The following is a 17,122-nucleotide window of genomic DNA, read 5'->3' as shown; positions in this document are numbered from 1 at the left end:
AAAAGGCAGACAACTTCAGCCAAAAGTCCATGTGAAGCTCAGTGCTGTATGCAGTTTGCGCGGCAGGTGGAACCCACTCCCCCTTCCTCCTCTATTCTGCCTTTCTAGTCTTGTTTTAGTTTGTCCTCTTTGGCCTGTTGCCAGGCAAGGGAGCAACCCTGCAGAAAAACCAAATGATTTTCCTCTGCTTGTCGTCATTGCCAAGTTACCGAATAAACTCTGTCTGGTAGAGTTGTAAGTGAGGGGATATTTTCATTAAGTTGCATATTTTAATCTTTTTTTTTTTTGGAATTGTTACATAATTTTTGCTCCCCCCCCCTCCAAAAAATAAAATATTCCTGAAACAAATAGAAAAATAAGCTTTTTCAACACGCTAACGGAGTACTGTATATACTATAGACCACTTTGCATTGAGTTTTATACTGTATAATCTTGTGTAATATACAGTAATAGAATGAAGCTGTGGTGCTTACTAATTCGGAATTGAGCCAAAATTACGCTGGCAGTTTTACCTGTGAAGTCGCACAAAATTTTACCTGCTGTCATGTACCTTTCGCATTTCACGGACGTTCATTTCATCCAGCATCAATTGCTCTGCTTTTGAATATTCATTGTAAGTTATGTGATCGTCACCTGGTATCATGGTAAATTTTGTTTGATTTTTACTTTTACACTTGCATCACAATTAACTGTGTAAAAGCGCGTAGTATTATTCTAGATCTTTAATTGTTTTATTTTATGGTTTTGACTCCTAACAACACTTGCCTTCACATTGTTTCGGTAAAAAGTCTAGTTCGGGTGCTGTTATTGTCACCTTTCTATTATTATTATTATTATTTATCTTATTTACGTAGAATTCAAATCAAGTGTTGATTTAGCCAGTACGTGGCTGTCATTTTGTAAGTATCAGTAGGAGCCATTAGATGAAAGGACCTGATAGTTAGATTTATCATGCTTCCGCCGCATTGCCATCTGTCCACATGTAATTGATTTATCAATAGATCTGATCTTAAGGTGCCCAATAACGCCATATTGTGCCACGCTACACTTTCTTTTGGTAGTTGTTCTCTCTGATGTTCTGGCAACAGTTAGAGGCACATGATCAACTCTTTGGTATCTTGTAGTCAAGTTAACTTTAGTATCACTTTTGAAACCTGTTGTACACGGTCACCACGGAGATTGTTGATTTTTGGATTATCATTTTAACATGTTGAAAATATGTGATTTGAACATTTTCATGCTTTCTTTCCAAAGCATAGTGATGTCATGAAAGGGCACATTGTTCCCTGTAGTGATGTGGGAGAGACCAAATCATCGTTTTCCACTCTCTAAGATGTCACCAAGTGGAAGATGTGCCGGTCCAAAGTGAGTTTTTGTCTGTGGGTTTGCCCTATGGAGCATTGGTCAGCCTCGCACTCACTCTTTCCCATATGTGAGCGAGTCTGTGTACGACCTTGAGAGGCCAACCCCCAACCCTGCCACAGTCAAGTCTCACACAATCAAACTACTAACAACCACTGCTGGCCCTGCACCCGCTTTCTCTCTCTTTCTCTCTCTCTCGTTCTCGCACTGCTGGCAATTTTTAGTTCTTCCCTCTCTCGAAGGTCTTCACATAATTGCAAAACGATGAAAATATGACATTTTCGTGCCGACTTGTGTGACAGCAATGGGTCTAGGATTAGCAGTGTACGTGAATCGACTGGAATGTAGAGTGGGGTTGGTTTTTTTTCAACTAGGTGCGCACTGAAAATATATGCACTCCTTTTGAAACAGAAGAACTATTTACTGCTGCTATTCTGAAGCAGTGAATTGGATCATTAAATTGGGTGGGTTTTTTTTTTTCTCTCCCTCTAGTGTGGTCTATTGGTCTTTTAAAACAAAGAGGCAGATGCACTTGAAATCTCCAGGGAAGCGTTCTGGTGTACTGTATAGAAACAAGCTGTTCCGAAATGGCACAGTTCGTGTGTGTTTTTACAAAAAAATAACCTGCATTTTTGGCAGATGTCCACAATTTTATAGGGCGGTTTAGCAAGGTTCCAAGAAGCGCACATCTTTAAAAACGGGGTCTAGCCAATACATACTCTTACATAATGGCAAAGTTTAAAAAAAAAAAAAAAAAAAAAAAGATAACATCTATGAATGTCTTGTCTGTTAGTGCCCAGTAATCTGTGTTTAGCCAATGGGCTTACTCCCAGGGCAGCTGAAAAGGAGGCCCTAGCTTCTTTTCCAGTGCATACTTGACATTCTTGCTTTGGTGCCTACACACACAGTACTGTACAGTGAGGGAAAAGAAAGTCAACGCGAGTCCGTTCGCTCCTCAAAAGTGAGGATTCCGACAGCCATAATCTAATCCGATATACATTTGAGCTAATAGTGCAGCTTTTGTGAGTGCTTTTTCCGGTCGGCTCACTTGCTTCCTTTCCCTCTCTTTCTGTCTGCCACACTTCTTAGGCTCTGTTCTGCTCTTCCTGCTGTCTCTACTGCTTCCTTTTTGTAACCTCCCACCTTTCTCCTTGAATCAATCTTTTTCACGATCTTGTCCGAAGTAATCTCGCTGGAATGAAGAACAACAGTTATAATGTAGCTACTAAGCATCTCTTGATGTGAACTGTTTTGAATCTGAGTGACAATCCAGAATTCTGAATCCTCTACAAAACATTTATTCCTTTTGACTCTGGGAGAAAAAAAATAGTGGTGCTTTCAGGTTTGATCGCCATCCTGTCCATGACACTGTTTTGAACTTGATTCAGTCAACTTTGAAACCTTTATTTACTGTACTGTTTTTGTGCGTGTTAGAGACTCATTCTAAAATATAAGGCTGTGGGGATCATTTAATCTCTACCAAGCAATACAATCAGTGTTGTTTGTTGTAGTCGTCTAGGATATTTGGAACCAATATTGGGACCATTTTCATGGTCTGTGTTTTAATTTTGTGTGCTCTTTGTTCTCCCATCAATCCCCTCTGCCTACCGAGTTGTGGTGCAGCCTAGTGTTGATTTAGGGATCGAATGATGGTGAAGCATCACTTTGTCTCTCTCTTTCCTCTCACCCCAATACTCTATGTGGGTCAGTCAGCTCCTCTTCTGTCTCTCATGGTGAGTCTCTCTGGACCTGGCTCACCAACGCAACTTGGTGGACTGGCAAAGCATGTATCCAGAGAAGGTAGGAGCACGTGGTTAATGTGCTTTGGATATAGTGCGGTGATTTATCTTCCCTGAGCTGCTTCCTGCTGCGTCCTTCCTCAGCTATCAGCAACTGGATTGTCTCACATCATGATCCAAAAGACCTTTTTGTAGTAGGTGTAACAAGTCTTCGGTAGTGGGATGATGACACATGACGGGGTGTCACATGCAAGATCACGTTTCCTGCAGAGAGATTTTGTAGCTTCCCTTTAAGATGCAGGAGGTTTGTGTTTATATGTATAATTAGGGATGCCCGAGAGACTGGGTGCTCAGAGCTCTCTTACATAACTGATGCAGGATGTTTTCAGAACCTGTTGAACAGCTGATAGCCTTTTCCCCAGTGGCCAACTCTTTGGGTGAGTAGACAGTTCAGGCTATTTGTACACTCATCTTCCTGCATTCTTCCTTTTCCGTATTTCTGTTATGAAACTATATATCACGAGACAGGGAAGTCAATGGTGTTTGGGCTGTACTGTATAGGCTTTCCTTAAATGGCTGCCTCATCCCAAGCTTTCATGTGACGCCTTGTCTCCAATTACTGCTAGTACCTCTCTGAAAACACGTAGAGGAGTGGGCGTTAACGGGTTACAAAAGTTCAGTTTTACTTTGTTTGTACTTATTTCGCCTACACAGGAATTTAAATATTGTTGAAAATCTTGCTTTCAAAGAAATAGCATCCTCACGCGGTTTATCAACAAAAGGTTGTTTTGTCTTTTCCTTCAAAATTCTGTACAGTATAGGTTTGTTATATCATAAGTAACACGTTTAAGGATGTTGCCTATAAAGTCTTTTGGAATGTCTGGATGCTAAAAGTTTGAATAATCTCTTCTCTTTGGGTTCTCCTCACTTTGATTCTCTTTACAATTTGTACTATGTTTTTAGTCAGATTTAAAATTCCACGGTATATATTCATGTATATGAATATAACATTTGGATTAAACATTTTGAATAGTCTTCAGTTTATAGTATCTGGGGTATGTTTATTATGTTTGGGAAGGTTCTATGTTTGGTTCCAGCTTGTGTGAGCGATTGTGGAAAATTATCACCATTATTCACTTACTTGCATTTATTTTTCATTGTCTCCTGTATTTATTTGTACAGAGGATTACTAATAAGTCTGATATGTCCTCTTGGTCTGATATTATGTCAGCGAAGAGATACACACATATATGACTGAAGTACAAACGTATGTGTTCACACATCAAAGGGGTACCTGCGGCTATGAGAAAAGTACAAAACCCCTTGAAAATATCCCCACCTTGGTGTTGTAAAGTATTAACTTTTCTATGTTATCACTGTTTGTAAATGGGATGATTTAATCACGGCCTCTGTGTTTTAGACCACAGAAATTTCCACCAAGTACCTGTCACTAGACAATGACAATACAGTGGATAGGTCTCGAGCTTACCACCAGCTTTATAGTTCTGTAGCGTAGCAGTATTTCTGCTCCATTCTAATTCTGCGGCACACATTGCATGCATGCACTCAGCTGGGTTTAAAGCTGGGTATGGGGTCTTTCTATAAAACCCAGCCTTTTGGGGATACACTACATGTCTCTACACGTTTCCTTGTCGATGACCAAATTAATTCATGGATTAAAACCGATACTGTGAGGCTGACAGTGTTGTCTCGAGTGCACAAAGACATCAATGCAAGCGGCTATTCGGTGTCCTTGTTTGATTGACAGAGACACACACAGTTTCCTTTAAGGCTGTGTCTGTGGCAGCCGTAGGGGATTTCACCGAGCATGTCATAAACTGAAGGCACCATAACACAACTGGGTGGCTTGTGCCATGGTTGGTTAAGAGTTTAGCTGTTTAAAAAAAAATTGATAAAGTATATGTCTTTTCTCTTTCGGGTGGGAGAAAGACTCCATTCTTAGATGCGTTAGAAATAAAGTGTACCATTTTTAATTGATTTCACAAATGTCAATAAGATAATGGCGATAATGTATTGTCTGACCCTAATCCTGGAAAAATAAGAAAAGGTTGACCGTGGCAGTCAATAGAGTGCACATAAGAATGCTCTAGTGCAGTGGTTTTCCTACATTTTTGGACATACCCACTTTTTTGGAGATTGATTCCCCCCACCACCAACCAGCCATCCCCCACTCCAAAGTACTGAATCAGTGATCAGACTTTGGGCGATAAGTGGAGTACACCCTAAACTGGTCGGCAGCCAATTGCAGATTAAACAAACAACCATTCGTATTCACACCTTTAGATTCTCCATTTAACCTACCATGGATGTTTTGGGGATCTGAAATGTGATTATTTACAAGATAATGTAAGAAAAAAACTTGCAGACCGAAATCCGCGAATATCTGGGGCCGCAAATAAACACCGGACACCGTATTTTAAATTTACTAACATTGTAAATCCAGCAAGACTGAGAATCCATGAACTGTTACTTGCAGACTGTGATGGAAAAATTGTCAGTGCATACAATTAGTTTTCTATTTCAGTCTGTTCTGTTTCTCTTGAAACAAACATTATCTGTGGATGAAACTACACACAAAGGCCAAAGCAGATTTACATAATCATGTTTTTGTATAGGTTCTTGGTGAGTACCATACATCACCAACCATGGGACAGAGAAGCTTACAGATCAGCCTGAGCCTCGACAGACCCCAGAAAACCCTCCCACTGTCCTCACACACGTACTAGAATGCAATCTTCTTACACATCTGGATTAAGGGGTTGTGTACAACACATTCCTGTGTTAAACCGCTCTGTAACCCCCCTTTAAACTGTTATCACGCACCATGGTCCAACAATCTTTTCTTGACAGTATATAGTGTAGGCTTTATGCGATCGGGCTTTTGGGGGCCGATCAGCGAGTTTAAAAATCCATAACCAATCCGATCGCAAGATGGAGCAATGTGTCTATGTAAATGACTATTCATTTACTTGTGTACTTAATTGCTCCAAAAATTCGATTGGATAAATAATGTATATTTGTTTATCCTTTTATGCCAGTGAAGCATAGTTAAACAGAACAAATAGAGACAGAGCGCGATCAGTTATTGTCATCGCCATGGTAACTGGTTTATCCACTTGGGTTTAAATTGAGAAAAGTGAAGCTCAAAATACAAGGTCTGAAGCATCAAAATACAAGATTTCTTTGCAGTAGTCTTGACATCAAGCAATCTTGATGCTATATATGTTTGGGGAGAGGTCACGGTGACCATTTTAGTTCAGTTGATTTTTAATGACTGAATAAATTTGGTCACAGTCTGTGTAGTACCTATGATGCCTCCCCACCCCCTTCCCAATACGTATGTTTCAAGATGCATAATATTTCAAATCTAAAATATGAGGCAACTGTGGTTAAAGTTCAGATCCCTAAATGTGCTTCTGATACTGTACATTTAAAAACAATTTTTGTTGATGTGAAGGGATGACAATTGGATGGAGCCTACATGTAGAGGAGATTTAGAATTTTTGTGCAGGAAGTATCTCTTTCCTAAAACAGTTCTTAGGTAATTTGCTTGCCGAGCATAACCCTTTTATGGTTCAGTGGGAGGTCAAAAGCAGTCATGTTTGGAATAGCTTTTAATATAATAAACTCGTAATTGAATTTGGGTGATAATCTGAGATAAATACAAATTTTGCGAAGAAATTTGTGTCGTATGATGAATCATGACCACGCTGGAACAAGTCCTCTATGTGGTCATGATTTTTAGGGTCATATGTTGGCTGTGGTGCACTGCTGATTATTTTTTGTAACTCTGAACATGTGACTGGCAGTATAGATGACAGGGCAGCCCTCTCTTTGGCAGGGACCATCCTCTACAATAGTTTAATAGTAGAAGCTTGCTGGAACATTACTGCGGTTGGTTGAAGAGGGATATGGCATGGAGAGGAGAAGACCTAGTAGTTAGTTGGGTGATCCATGAAAGACAGCTTATCTTCACATTATTTTGTACTTGAAGGTAAATCTGTGCTCACCATGTTTTTATTTATATGGTCCCCTATGCTATGCCTAAAGGGCAAACGGACCAAAATGAGTTTACCAGACCGCCTACTGTGTTCTGGGTTTCCTTTCTCTGCATGAGGCAATTCCATTTCCTCATCCTCGACGAGCTGTGGACATGTCAGCCCACTCAACAGGGGGTCTCTGTTGACAGACTCTCTCAGCCAAAATGTGGTAGCTCATAAAATAATCTACTCTTTCCACTCAATCCATTTAGCATCTTGTTTCAGTTTTCACATTGCAAAATATCAGGGCTCCTCTTCACTCTACTGCATGAACATATAAAACTATAATTAAACAGAAAAAAAATAAATTTTAGCATCTATTTTCCATAACAACTCATCAGGGTTTTAGGCGAACCTGAGCCAGTGCCATCTGATTTTAGATAAAAGGTGGACCACGCCCTGAATTGGTTGCCAGCCAATCAATGCACCATTTACTAGCAATCGAATCGAAATGTATGTTGTATTATTGTTCTTTTAAAATACCATACCATGCAAAAGCCCATTTTGTACCTCAAGTCAACCACTTCTTGAGTACAAACGTGTACGAAGGCTTGATCTATTTTGATCATTTGTAACCACAACCTCCGGGTTTTGAGGGATTTGTCTGCGAAGAAGTTTTCATTTCCTTTGTGGGTAGCTGGCTGTCGTGTAGTCAGTTTGGCGAGCTGCCAAAAAAAATGCACGTTTCATCTTGCGGTCGTATGTTGCCATGTAGACACACCGTCACAGTCCTTGCAAATGTACTGAACGGTAACTGATGTTGCTTCAAGGTGGGTTAAGGGGCTCTGCAAGCGTACTGGGGTGCTTTGACTGTGCAGGGCGGCTGTGGAATTATGCCAATGGAGCCTCCGAGGCAGCAGTGGGGCATCTATGTGGGTCACATACTCAAGACGTGGATTAATAAACTTCTGAGCATTATAAATTGGCGGGAGCAGCTTCGCTTCTCCATATGCATGACTCGAACACGTGACACACACCGAGTGCTACATACTGGCTCACACCTCAGATTCTATGGGTTTGTTTTCTCGCTTCACCTCGCCGCCCTGTGCCGCAACTGCCATGTAAATGCTCAAAATTGCTTCACACCAGAAGCAAGCCATCATCTCTTTGCAAAGTGTCACTGCTATCTTTGCCCATTATATTTGTTGTGATTTGAAAACCGGCAATTGCACAGATCACCGTTGTTGTTTAAAGGATGGAAAATTTTACCCAGTGATTTGAATCGTTTTTTTGTTTTGTTTTGTGAACTGTCACTTCACATTTCATAGTTGATATCCATCAGCTATGGAATCATCCTGTCATTGCCCTTACATTTTCACTGAAATAAAAAGTATTTGTTAAATTTGGACCCTACATGTAGGGATGTTGAGAAAAGTGAAGCTCCAAATACAAGATCTGAAGCATCAAAATACAGGATTTTTTTGGAGTAGTCCTGACATCAAGCAACCTTTTAGGGTCTTTTAGGGTGTATCACCCACCCTTAATGTACTAGAGATACTTTACTACATTTACCTACATCTGGTGGCAAAACCACAACTGACCCATATGACATTTAGAATCTGCTTCCAGCACATTTGCCAACATATTATTCCTTTTAAACTTCTGCAAATATCAGTTGCAAGTGCAAATGGAGCGTGTGAACCTCAGACATGATGGCTCCAGGGTCACCAACTTTGACCTATTTTGGCCTTTTGAGTGAACTTTGAGCATGGCCACCTGTCAAGCAATCCTCTCTTTTTCACTTTTATGTCTTTATCCTCCATCTCTTTTCTCTCTCTCTCTCTCTCTCTCTCTCTCTCTCTCTCTCTCTCTCTCTCTCTCTCTCTCTCTCTCTCTCTCTCTCTCGTCTGTCTCCTCCTGTGTAAAGTACTCAGGTCAGTCTACTAATGAGTGTTCCCGTTTAAGCACCATGGTTCTAAATAGATCCCTTAAGATCCTTTAATCAGCCACTGTCGTCTCTTCTCATCTGTTGGACTATATTCTCATTGCGAATTAGCCACCACGGCCTTCTTGTACCTGTTTGGATATCCTTTGTTGTCACCAGAATATACTTTTGGACCATGTTTTCCTACCTGAGGAGCCCACACTACATAGTGAGTAGCAACCATTCTATAATTCCGTGGAGCTGCTTAGTGAACGTGCTGTCAGGATTAGGCTGTTTGGGTGAGGTAAAAGTAGAAAAGGTGTTAGTTGGTCTTGTGACAGTTTCTCATCATGACTGTGAAGAACAGTTGAGTTACCTGTGTCTTGGATGTAATTATTTACTGAGTCTCATTTAATAATTATTACAAATTCATGGTAATATATTTAAGCAAAAATATCTGGAATATCCCCTGTTCAATAACGGTCATGTACTCTGAATATGATTCCACAACCCTTACAATGCCATTGAAGATCCCTGTTGATATTTTACTTTCAAATCAGCATAATTAGAAGTATAGTGGGAAATTTGCTCTTAATTTTCAAGCACATGTGTAATGGTGATGCAGCTTTGTTGGAATCCACTTTTTTGGCACACAATCCTTTTTCCAAAGTTTTCAGCACCTGGTTTATCAAAACCGAGTGCATGTTTGACTCTTGTCTTGCGGGTCTTTGCTCGTCTTCAAAACATAGTGACAAGGTGAGGGGTGATCTGAAGCTGAGATACATGGGCATAAGGAAACCTGTTTAAAACATGTTTTCTTTAGTTACATGGTTTAAACCGTACATGCAAGGGAGTACTTAGTATCCCATTACGTTGTGTGTAAGAATTACCATATTTTTCGGACTGTAAGTCGCAGTTTTTTTCATAGCTTGGCCAGGGTTGTGACTTATTCTCCAGAGCGATCTATATGTGAAATTATTAACACATTATTACATCCATCATCCATTTTTCGATTCACTTATCGGTTATTTTCACACTTACAACTGTAAGAAGGCGCTTTAGGCCCGTGTATCTGTAACTCATAAGAACTGAAGACTGAACAAAAATGCCATTGAACAGAAAATCATATCCTTCAGATTATTTTAAAGAACATGGTCATGATGGTGCATTCATCGCGAACGTAATTCAATTTAATTTGCCATTACGTTGGAATGGTGAACAGTTCTTTCTGTTTAATTGGCTTGTTTTTATGCCAAGTTGGCAAAATGTTGATTGACAAGGTCGAGTACGAATGCTTTGGCATACTACCCGTCTGTGAATGTAGACACACAGTAGAACCCTCCCTCTCCACAAAGATTGTCCATTCTGTTGAAAACTTCAGTGGTACTCATATTTTTTTCTTTGAGCGACCTTTGTCAAAAGCGTTTCCATAATTACGTAGTTGTTCTGACACAATCAGAGTTAGACTCAAAGCCTGTGGACTAAGGCAACCTCAGTAGGACAAACTGTCTCTGCGTCATTTGCGTTCCCCGCACGACAGAAATCACATGTACAGTATGTGGTTATGACGGCTCCGCGAGCCATTATCCAACCACCAAAAGAGCCAGGTATGCCTCGCGAGCCATAAATTCCCGATGCCTGCTGTGGGAGCAGTGGATGACCGATGGATAGCACAGCTTCCGGGAAAATCCGCCATTCAGCTGTCCGGGAATTCATTGGATGGCATGACAAAGTAAGGGCTTCCGTGACAACCAAAACCATCCTGTTGGGATTCAGAAAGGGTGGAGTATGCTAATTGTAACTGCAACTGACAATGTTTTTGACGTAAGCGACGTGGAAGAGGAAGCGCCGCATCTTCTACCTCCGGAGTTGGCGGACTTGTTTAGAAGTCACTCCGAAGATGAAGATTTCATTGGATTTTAGATACCGGATATTTAGAGTGACACGGATGGTTTTGGTAAACTTCTTAGTATGTTATTTATGCTATAGTTATCGGATAAACTCTATAAATCAATAAATCTGTGTTAATATACCAGACAGGTTCTCAGTTGTCATGTAACGTAAGGATACCATTCAGCCTGTTGTTGTCTCTATTCTATTTTTATTTTAAATTGTTCGTCATTTAAATTTTAAATGACACGTCTGTTCTTGGTGTTGGATCAAATAAATTTCCCCCAAAAATTCGATTTATACTCTAGTGCGACATATATATATATTTATTTTTTTTCTGTCTTTATTACGCTTTATGGCTGGTGCGACTTGTTCTTCGGAGTGACGTGTAGTCTGGAAAATACAGCAATTGTTCTCTTGTTTTGTTGCCTGGAGGTGTTGTGCTACAGTGTGGATGTAACTTATCTGACCTTATGTGATTCCATGTTGTACATTTTTAATCAGTGAGTTATCATGGGGAATCTTCCTTCAACTTCTATTATAACAGTGACTGCTGTAATGCTAATTCATGACGGCATCAGGTTTAAATATTAAACATTATAATCACTGGATGTCTTTTTGAAAGAACCAGGTAACTTCAGTTTGTGTGTTAAGGTTGTTGGTTCCATAAGAGAACAGTTTTTGGTGGTGTCTTTCAAAGGAGTCCATAAATGATGGGTGACAACGAGGATGTACCCTTCACTGGACGACAGTGCAAATGCAGTTCAACTCGGATGGTCTGCTGACGAGGAACCACTCTTGTCAGTGAACACCGGTGATATTGTGAGATGTGACAGGGCCCTGAGGTAGTGTGTGCAGACCTTCATGTCTGTGCAGGTGATTGTATTCATTTTAGGGCACAACATTGAAAGCTTTCTTGAACATAGGCTTGGGTAAATATTCATTTTGGCCAGTCATAGGCACTCCTGCCCATCTTTCTTCCTTAGGGCACATTAGATGGAGAACAGCTTGACAGACTTTTTACTTTACTCTCAAGGAATTATTTACAGCCATCTTGTCCATCCCCGTTTCTTCACATTAACCGCAGCTGTTAAGGTTTCCTACTGTGATTTTGTTAGTCTCTCGGTTGTCCGATTAGATCCAGTCTTGCTGTATTCCTTTGCAAGTCCACCAGTGGCCAACTTGACTTCTCTTTACCCCCCACACTTCTCTTGGGTCCACCACTCTGTCCTGTCATCCCCCCCTCATTCAAAAAAACCGATTTAAACCCCCTCATTAAAAAAAAAAAAAAAAAAAAATGTATGAAGGAGTACCAAAATGCGAGGGACGGTAGTCAAACATCAAACATTTGCATACTTGTGTGGACAAAAGGTCCAAGATACAATGGAAAAAAATACCCATGTTGGCATGGACAGGGCCTTTAAATGCATCTACAGCAATAGTACTGGGTAAGCTTTATTTGACGGTGTGTAAAACGAATACACAGAGAAACACTGTTGACTTGGCCTGAATATTGGAGTGTTGTTAATACCGTCTTAAATGACGGGTGCTGACGTACTATTGTTTTACTGTGTACCAAGAGCCCTTTGTGTTCCTCGCGCTCTGCATTCACATCGCCTCGCTCTATTGTCATACTTTGACATCATTGTCACTGATGTCATCATACCATCAAAACCTCTGCCAGCGTGTCCTTGAGCAGATACAGTCTCATCTGCTCCAGGGGGTCAGCGCAGCTGCTTTTTACTGATAATCTATAATGGATCAAAATCAGTCACTGTCAGCAAATAGTCATTGAAACTGGGAGTCTTTTTCTTTTTTTTTTTTAACCGACTCATCTAATCAATGGCGAAGATACAACCTGTATGCTTAAGCCATTTTTGAACGTTACACGTACGTCATCGACCTGAGGAAGGTTATGAAATGTTGGCAAAGTCTTATTTCAACACTTGGGGTCCGCCTCCAGCCTGTACGGTCAAACTCCAAATCCATAACTTGGACACGGCAGGCCCGTGTCATCTTCTGCTTATATTGGAGCGTGTAAACAACTAATTTTAAAAAATAACTTTCATTTATTGGGGGAGTTGTATTACTTGCAGCTGTGCATCTAATGGTCACACAGACCTTGTAGATAATACGATGTTTTACAGGCAGCCCCAGTTGTATTATTGTTGTAGTTATTGTAACTACATTTACAGCAATCATTAGTAGATTAGGCCAACACAGTGAAAGTCTTCCCATTGAACCAAATTCGATGAAACACGACAGGCTAATAAATTTTTTCCTTGCCCCAGAAACCTTTTTCTTTCATGTGATAATTTTCTTTGTTTGAATTATGTGCGGTGTTGGAACACTATTCTCTCCTCGTGTTCATGCTGTCGTCAGGACACCTAAGGCAGAAAAGCAACTTTCAAACACTAATATTGATACAAAACATTGCCTTATAAAATGTGTCAAATTATTTGCCTGTGCGGGTATCATAATGCACCTTGAATGGACTGAATAAATAAATAATATAATATATAATACAATAGATAAATTACATGTAGCAACTGCAGTACACAAGTATTTCTACACTTCCACATTAATATATTCATAGGGGAAATTTAAAAAACAATATTTACACTATTGCCAGCTCCCTTGATATGCTCCTCATCACAAAGCAATTATGTACTCTAAACAACTGCAATTTGATGATTTTAGTCATTCTTTTTTAAAAAAAAAAAAAAACAATTCTAGACGTGTTTTGACATGCTATTGACCAATATCATCTGTTTTTTCCAATAACTTTGACTGTTTTACACTAACAAACAGTTACTATAAAATGATTTCATACATTCCCATTTTATTTTTTTTTTTTTTTACACTCTTTGCATTACTGCTTCCTTAACAAAATAATTTAGGTCCAATATATTCGGGATTCTCAACCTTTTTGAACTCTGGTCCCAACTTTTTTTGTACAAAGGGCATGCCCGTTCAGATATTTAAAAATTTACTAGTTTAAATCATGAAACTCAAGTTTGTTTAATATTCCTTAATTAAATCATAACTAGTTACAGTTAAACAAAAAAGTTTCAAATCAGAAATAACGGATTAGAATTCACGTCGAGAAAGGGAGGCATTCTTAAATATCTTATTAGAAAACATTAGAAACTCGATCAGATGAAAACAAAGGTTTCAAATAAACTGTAGGGGTAAAATTGAAATGAAGTGCAAATGAAAATTTAGTGCAAATGAATTAAACAATTGTTTCAGCAATTTTAACTTCTGCTCAACAAACAAATAGTTGTACCTATAGCCCATTTTCTTGTCATTTGAAAAATTCCATCTTTCCCGTTGGATTTCCGCTTTCTAAATTGTAGTTTCTAAAGTTTTAAAGACTTCAGTGCTTAGTCAAAGAGCAACAGCCCACACTTGAAACATTGGGGACTCAGTTCAGGCTCATTACCCCCATTTAGAAAGCTCTACTTAATACTTATGCAAGATTTTAGCCTTTTCTTTAGTTTTTTTCACCATTTTAAATTCAACACTATGTAGTATTATACCGCAATGGACTGTATTATGATTATTATTTTTTTGTGTGGAGTACATCTACTTGTCTATTGTGTGACTCCCCATTGTCTAGTAGGAAAATGGTATGTAGGAAAAGGAGTTCCACCATCACCACTGAACATTTTGTCCATTTATTGAACGCTGGGTGAACTGTAATACACAATGAGCACACTTATGAAGGAGCTGCTGTGGCTACAGCTCACGCCCAATCACCCACATGCAGCTTCCTGCAGTGTATTATATAAACGCCATAGTTTTTTGGTCAATAACTTCAAATGTATTCCTTATGTCATGTCTACCTAATGATGCTGTACTGCTAAATGGTTTGTCACAAATGTCATTGCTGAATATTATTCTGTTCATTGATTGATTGTGTCTGAGCTTTACCATAAGGAGCTCCAGTTTTATTCCCCCCCTTCTTGCCTCTAACCAGCCAATCAGCAGATAGGGAGGGGACCTTGTATAATTGGCTCACACCAATCACGCTGTAGGCTTTAGGTCAGGATTAGTCATTAACTGGAGGCTTAAAATCTCAGCTGTCTGCTATGGAGTTCCACTAGGTTTGCATCAGCTTGACAGGTCTTGCCACAAAGGAGACAAGTTATTTTAAAAATAACACTGAAAATAAGATTTGTCTTCTATCTAAAGCCTGTGCAGTGAATTGATGGGTAATACACCAGTTGTGGATGTCTATCACGTTCTTTTTATCGCATGAACTGCGGTTATTGGTCCAAGCAAACCTTTAAAGCTATAAAATTAAAAAAAAAGCCTTGAGCAGGGTTTTTTTTTTTTTTTTTTAACCCAAAGATAATAAGAATGGTAATTGTATTCAACTGCTCTGTACGTCTTTTTGAGAGAGCTTGGATTTAATTTAAACCGTATTTGAAATCTCGTGTTAATAACAGCACAGTGCTAGTGATCACGCCAATGATGAACAGGTATCTAGTAAGTCTAAATGTACTGTATGTGCATCAGCAATTGGGTCGCTGAGCCACATCCATGCAGGTGTCTGCTAAGGTAAAACTCTTCTCTTTAAACCAACGCAAAGCAGATGTATTTATATTCCATATTTTATATACAAGGTATCTCAACCTGCTTTAAGTGATTAAAAGCATTTTAAAACAAAGGAAAAACCGAGAAAAAAAAGGTAGCACTGGCAACAAATCATGATTTCAGAACATTTAGTGATTCTTACCTCCAATTAAATAAATAAAAAAAAGACAGAGTTTCCCTATTATCCATCAAGCACATTCAATTTAATGACCATCACTAATTACAATCACGAATAATTTATAGAAGTAGTCCTAGTGTTCCTCATTGATGCAGTTAATGCTAATCCTCACTGTAGACATAGTTGACTTGGACTTATTTTAAGTATAATTTCCTGCTTTTCCATTATTATTATTATTTTGTTGTCCAGTTATGTGAAGAACAGATTGCAGTGCATCATCCTGCCCCCATCCATGTCCGCCTTGTCTTTTTCTTCTCACAATTTTGAGAACAGTCGGCGCTTTGTGACTGTTACGCTTTCATGCAGCTTTAATGATGGAGTATATTGGATAAGGAGGAGTACCGAGAGACGGGGAAGCGTGCGCGCAGTAACTCCCTTGTGTGTTTGTCTGCAGTCTGAGACCTCCCCAGAGAGGAACTAGCGACGCGTGTGCATATGTTTATAATGGTTGTTGTTTGTACATCGTGTCACCCACGCATTAATTACGTTTCAGTATTTCTTGGTTTGAATGTGTGTGTGTGTGTGGGTGTGGGTGTGTGGGGGGGAACTGTTTCACAAAGAGACACAGACGGACAGAGTTAATCAAGTAAGATCCACAGACAGATTCTATTGTGTGTGCGTCCTTGGACCAAAAGCTATACTGTCCTTTGCTGCTCACTGTTATCTGAAACCTTCACCTAGATTTTCTTAAATGCCTGGGGAATGTCTCCATAATGCTTTAACAAGAGGAACGGTACTCAAGAAGAGGTGTCAGTCAGAATCTGGCTCACTGGTGTTTGATTTTTATGCTTAGCCCCAAATAGAAGTGCGACTCTTTGATCCATTGGGTGCTTCTGAAATAACCGTGAACATCTTGTCCCAGATATAAATTGGGTGTTTGCCTGAGTGTATCTTACTCATACTGCGGAACTGACAGCTTCACTGCAAGAATGTTGTGCTCCCTGACTAACAGTTTGCCCATATGCACATATAACATGATTGCAGCCCCCCCCCCCCCCCCCCCACCACCACCACCCACCCCACCAGTCTTCAAAATGTACCCCTGCCCCGATTTCAAGGGAAATTTAATTTGATAGATGCTGCTGGAGCAAACTATCAATCGCTGTCAGAGTTTAGCATAGTTTGTTCAATTTCGACGGTATTTTTTTTTTTAGAGGCTTTAAGGTGATTTGTCTGTGGTATCCAAGCAACAACGCTAGCACTCAACTGCGTGTTGACTGACATTTTATGCTATCAGCTTCAGACCAAAAGGTTAATTGCGCACATCACAGTCAAGTTGTGAGCCGTGTCAAATGCTCTGGTATGTGAAATTGAATTAGCTGTCGTCATCCGGCAGAGTCTGACTGAAAAGATGCTGACTCACTTTCAGCTTCTTTAATTTATGTGCCGTAGTTCTGTGTTTCAGACCGCTGTATGCTTGAAGTTG

General features: G+C 39.7%; 1 protein-coding gene across 3 annotated transcripts in view; it reads left to right on the top strand.

The window, feature by feature from the left end:
* The window catches only part of arhgap12b (Rho GTPase activating protein 12b), a 41,857-nt gene that overhangs the window by 6,418 nt on the left and 18,317 nt on the right, over window positions 1-17,122 (top strand). The window lies entirely within an intron of this gene.

This window comes from Syngnathoides biaculeatus, chromosome 19 (genome assembly GCF_019802595.1).
Source record: "Syngnathoides biaculeatus isolate LvHL_M chromosome 19, ASM1980259v1, whole genome shotgun sequence".
NCBI lineage: Eukaryota > Metazoa > Chordata > Actinopteri > Syngnathiformes > Syngnathidae > Syngnathoides > Syngnathoides biaculeatus.
This window is presented reverse-complemented; position numbering and strand designations above follow the sequence as displayed.